Below are 5,859 nucleotides of genomic sequence, written 5' to 3'. Positions count from 1 at the left end.
TGCTTTGATATAAGTCGCACTTTTGCTTAGGCAACAAGCATGCAGTTATATCACTTGTCTTATTTTGATGTTCAAAATTATTTTTGCACTTGTTTGAGTTTATTTTTCAACGCTTGTTTGATTGCACTAAGACCCTTACACCTTCCCCTTGGTGCTCACTCTCTCTCACACCCCTCTCGACAACTGGAGACAGCAAGACAAGATGCACCAAGGATCCACTTCGAAGGATGACTGACACTGAAGACACTGACTGTGCTATGCTTAACCACACGCAACCGTAGGAGTGTGTTTTCCCTCAAGATTGGAAAAACCAGACCAGACCAGACTAACCTTCACAAGCCTTTCCGGCTCAAATTTTCTGGTCACGTGTCTAGTACACGGACTTGCCAGAACTCGTGTAGGTCCCCGATAAACCCGCTAAGCACCGGGTTCTCAATGGAACAAGTGATCACCGTGAACAAGTATCCTTCAATCTTAAGCTAGCACTGTAACCTTGATGCCATAAGAGGATCGTTCTCGAATATGGAGTACTAGACCAAGATTGTTGTGATGACAATAGTTGTCTTGAGGATATAGCTAGACTATTTTGGTGGATCGTGAGACCCTTATAAAGGTAGGTGAACTTGGTGGAACAAGTTGATACAGTAGTATAACCTACATGATCTGGAGTAAGATTGGATTTAGTAGGATGATTATGATCACGAACTTTATTCTTGGTGGTATACATGACTTTAGCTAGTAGTTGGCATGGTTTGGAGATAATTACCATAATGACTTGGAGTATCAAGTAGACTTCTTACTGGATTTGAATCTTGGATTTAAATAGGTAATCTTAATAGAGTATTGAGGATGACAAAGACCACATGGTTCGGAGTAAATTGGATTTAGCTCGTTAATCTCGATCATGATACCATGATTCTCGGTGGATATAGAATGCGTATACTTGGAGTTGTTAAATAGATTTACAACATGTGTAGTTTGGCCTTGGAGATTAGATGGCCATGATTATTGAAGTTGGTGGATATACTACGACGTAATTCTTGCAGTAATATGTGAGTTATGAGGACCCTAAGAGATTATGTAGAACCCCATCCATGTTGGATTTGTAGGAGTGGTGAGTTTAGTCATGGTTGGTCGGATTGATGGATTACTTGATCGGATTCATAGGAAGGAAACAAAATATTCCATTGGTCTACTACGTGTTTCCTTAATATAGTAGTGTAGTACCCTGTCCATTGGATGACTTAGGTGGACAATTGGATTGTTGTGCCTCAGATTCAATCGTGGTAGCTGTATGTCTCCCCAAGGTCCTTGCATAGTAATGCATGTACAGTTGGGGCTACGCCATACTTGTAAGTGTTTGGGTTTAGTTCTTCCCTCAACCCGGAGTTGACTAGCTTGAGCGGTGTGGAGTTGACCCACGTAGGATGATATCCTTGATGAGATGAGGTGATGTTGTCTCAAGTTAGCGGTCGAACTATTGGCATCTAAGGAATGTGCTTAGAGATAAGATGATAATTGTTCGCCCACATCCTAAGTTCCTTAAGACCCTAAAGCTTCGCCGAGCCACAACATGGACAGACTACGACCATAGAAGACAACTCTAAGTCGTTGAAATGTGGCCAGTACCCGCCCATAGCAAGTCCCATTCTCTTCACCTGACTTTTGAGCACTGTGCTTTTGTCGTGTTTGGGAAGGTAGGTTGTCATCCTCACTGATGACATACTTACTCACCTAGTAAGAGGAAGAACACCTTAGTCCTGTTTGGACAAGCCCAGGAACACCGATTGTTATGCCTCTCGAGGGCATGGTGATATCTCGAGAAGGTGAGCTTCTTGAAGCAATCCCAAGACAACGGAAGACTATCCTACGCAAGTCAAGACGAAGAACCGCCGTGACAAGGAAGCCACGACAATGACGATGAAGCAACAAAAGTCAACCACCGACCGCGCACCGACCACATCAACAACGTCAAGAAGCCTCGACGATTCAAGATGACGAAGCCCTTGGACAAGCGAAAGAATCAGACGACCTCTCCTTGGTCCAAATCAAGGACGTGAGTACGAGTGAGTCGTGGTGGAAACCTGCTAAAGGTGATTCCCGCTTGCCGAGTCGCAAACCTTGGGAATGGATGACTGGTCTATATTCTTGGGTAGCCAGCTTATCCAGAAACCCTCGCAAACTCCCAAGATGGCAGGACCTGTTCGGGACCTGAGCCTCCGAGCTTAGACTCGTAGGTGAGACCCAACCCGGACCCTTCCACAAGAAGCCTACGAAGACTATTTGCGACCATAGCTTGACTGCCGAAAGGAAGTCAAGGACTTCCCCGTAAGCAGGAAGCCATGCGAAGACTTGACAATGCGTTCTAACACGAGACATCTTGATGTCACTAACCGGCATGCGAAACCCCAGGACCAGATCCCAGACACACCATCTTGCCACGTATTCTGACTTTGGAATACACTCGCACGCCAGAACCTTGCACAGACTTAGCTCACCAAGCCCTTGACCTCGTTCAAGCATAACTTATTGCCAGATTCCGCTCACGACCAGTCGAGGACTTGTGAACATTCGAAGTTGTCCCATGAAGCACCTCAAGACCACGACAACAACATGGGGACATGAAGACTACCTCCGACTCAAGATTTTGTATCTCACCAACCCTTAGCCTAGAAATCTCGGGGACGAGATTTTCTTAAGAGGGTAAGGTCTGTAACACCCTGTTTTTGGCTTCCCTGACGAATTAACTTATTTCAAAATTTAGGACCAATTAAAATTTTTGTGAATGCTTGTGATGCTTGGAGTGACTATTGTTTGCCTGTTTGTTTAATTGCATGTGATTGATCTCCATTAATTCTTGCCATCCTCCTAATCACCTCCTCACTCCATGATCTCGTGCCTAATGATCATACCATGTGTTTACGACAAATATCTATTTTTCTCAAATATTATTTTCACCAAAAAGCTTTTCCTTGAATTAAACTTTCAAACCCGTGAGATGAGGTTTGTACTACAAGTCCTCAAATTAGGGAGTTTCTTTTGCACCAATAGTTTTATTCAAAACCCTTATCAAAATGACTTTCAAAAACCACCATATTATTATTTTAAAAGTTATTTTATTATTTTATTTAAAAGCCTTTGTGTGAGGCCAGAAATGGTCTCCTATGAAGAAAATTTATTTTTATTGCCTTCAAAATTTTTAAGAAAATTTAGGGAAACTCAGTGGATATATTTATTCCATATTTATGAGTTTCAACACATGGTCATGTTCAAAATATTGGGCAAACCCCTTCAAAACCATTCCTGCCTATTTCAAGCTTTTGGAATATTTCTATAAGAAAAATTCTCAATAAATTCCAGTAAAATTCTAGCATGTAATGTATGATATTATGGATGATCTTGCCAAGTTTCATTTTTATCCAAGTTGATTTGGCTCCCCTAATCACCCTAATACCCTATCTGTCCAGAATCAAATTTGAGCAACTTTATATTGTGAAGTGTCTCCAATTGTGCTAAAATTTGGTGGACATGTTCTAGTACTCCAATGAGGCATCCACACCAAGTGGTACACCAAGGAGAATAGAGGAACTTGTCCTAAGACCCTCAAACCCCTCTCTGTTGATTTCTGACTTTGGTAAACTTTCCATTATAAAGTTTCTCCAATTATCCTCAAACTTTTTGTGCATGCCTTAATGCTCAAATAATGCCCCTACACCAACTATTGGATTTGTGGGAATTCATTTGAATAGGGTTCTAAGCAAAAACCCATTTCTGCCCATTTCTAGGGTTTTTCGAGTCTACATTGGAAAACTCCTCCAGCAAATCCCAAATTTGGTGTGCAAGCCTATTTTCATCTATTGTTTGACCCTGTTAAGTTTCATAGCCATTGGAATCCATCTGGTATCCCTACCACAGATCAAACACCTTGTGTGCACTCACTAATTTGGTTTCATTTGCCCCTTCCACTTTATTACTTGAACTCAACTTTCTACCACAGCCTCACATAGTTACATTTTACGTCCAGTAACTTCCCCATGGCCACTGGTCAATTATTGGAGAAGGTTCCTTTGTAACTCTCTCTCATTTTTACCCTTGGCAGCACTGTTTTACTCTTCCTTCCATTCTTCTGCTAAGCTATCACCCCCAACTCTTTCCAGAGCATCTATTATATGTCGAGGCTTCATTTAGAACCAAGATATGGCCTGCTTATGTGGGAAGAATGAGCAACACTTCTTCAAATGGATTTCTGGCTGAATCATGGCTTTGAACAGCAAGTAGTAACTATCCTCCCTTGTTTGGGGGCTGAAACCTTCCAGTAATGGAGTCCTTCCATGCCTAAGATTGCCAGACATAATTTTCCCCAAGGCTCCCCTCCTAGGACCCACTTTTATCAGCTCCAAGTTTGCTGTTAGAAACTTTGCGGCAGTCAAGAGCCATTCAAATCAACTCCACTAGCCACCAATTTCCAGAGTCCCCTTCCTGATAGCATGCCCCACCTCCCGGATAGCCTTGGCTGGTTATTGCAAACCTGTGGGCGTGAGTGGGCATGGTGACCACCACCCTGACCTGCAAACCGGGTGCTGTGCACCTAGTTTCTCTCCTCCCGACCGTTTCTTGGCGAAGCATCTTGTCCCAGTATGTCTCAGCCCTTGCTTTTGACCGTTCAAACCGCTACCCACCAGCAGCTAACCTCCAAGCTCCTCCTAGGGTGCGTGGCGGCCATCCACCGAAAGCTCCAGGGAGCATCCGAGCTTTTCTTCTCTCCCCCTCTCCATTTTGGCTCCCTCCCGAGCGCCCTAAGCCTCCAGAGAATCTCTCCTCCCCTCCCGGGATCCGTCCCGAGCTCCCCCTCTTCCTCCCGAGCCTTCTCTTCCTCCCCTCTCTCTTCGGCAGCCATGGCCGAAGCCACCAGAGGCCGTCACGCGAGCACGGCTAACCAGGGGTCTTCCCTCGACCCTGGGCCCCCTCCGGAGGACCACCTCCTCGCCGGGCCTCCTCCCGGGCTCCTCCATATCCCTTCGCTCCTGGTGCCGAGACCAGGGGTAGACAACCTCCCCGTATATCTCGTCGCCGGCACCCATGCAACCCTCCCCTGCAGGTGCTGAGCAGGGGAACGGGTGCGGCTAACCGCCCCGAGCGCGCCGACGGCCGGCGCATCGTCGGGGGTTGGCCACAGCCGCCTGGGGAAGCTCCTCCCACGACGGTCTACCCTCCTGCATCTCCTCTCTGCGCGTGCTGGAGGTAGGAGAAGCTCCTGCACGCGGGGCCCTCTCGTCAGTGAGCCAGGGCTGGGCCCAGCCGTCTTAAGTGGAGGCGGGTTCCCCTGGAGCCGTCTTCCTCCCGCCGAAGGCGTAAACCACGGAATACGCCTCCTACGTGGCCCTGCGCGCCAGGCCGAGCCAACAGGCCGGCCCATTTGCTTACCTGCCGCCCCTGGCGCTTGTTAGCCCAAAGGATAAGTACCCCCTTTTTCCTTTTCCTTTTATTCCTATCTTATAAAATCCATATTAAATCCATTCTAACTCCAAATCCGATGATTCAAATTTCTGCAGTATCCTAAAAATGAGGCCTATCCAAATAAGTGCTTTGCACATTTTTCCCTCCCAACTTTGTGTGGTGTTTTATTTGAAATCCCAATCTGGATATAAATATCCCACCTTTCAAAATTCCTAGCAGATTCAAATCAACTCCAAATGGAGTGCTTCAAACTCCCAGAGCCTTCTAAAATCCTTCTCTATTTTTAGAACCCTGGTCAACATTTTTGTGTGACTTACTTCTGTTGCAATAAATAAATAGCTCCTATTGCTATTTATTCCTCATTGTAAAATCTCTATAATATTCATACCATCTCCAAATCGA

This window comes from Hordeum vulgare, chromosome 3H (assembly GCF_904849725.1).
Source record: "Hordeum vulgare subsp. vulgare chromosome 3H, MorexV3_pseudomolecules_assembly, whole genome shotgun sequence".
Taxonomy (NCBI): Eukaryota; Viridiplantae; Streptophyta; class Magnoliopsida; order Poales; family Poaceae; genus Hordeum; species Hordeum vulgare.
The sequence above is the reverse complement of the archived record's forward strand: the minus strand, read 5'-3'. Positions refer to the sequence as shown.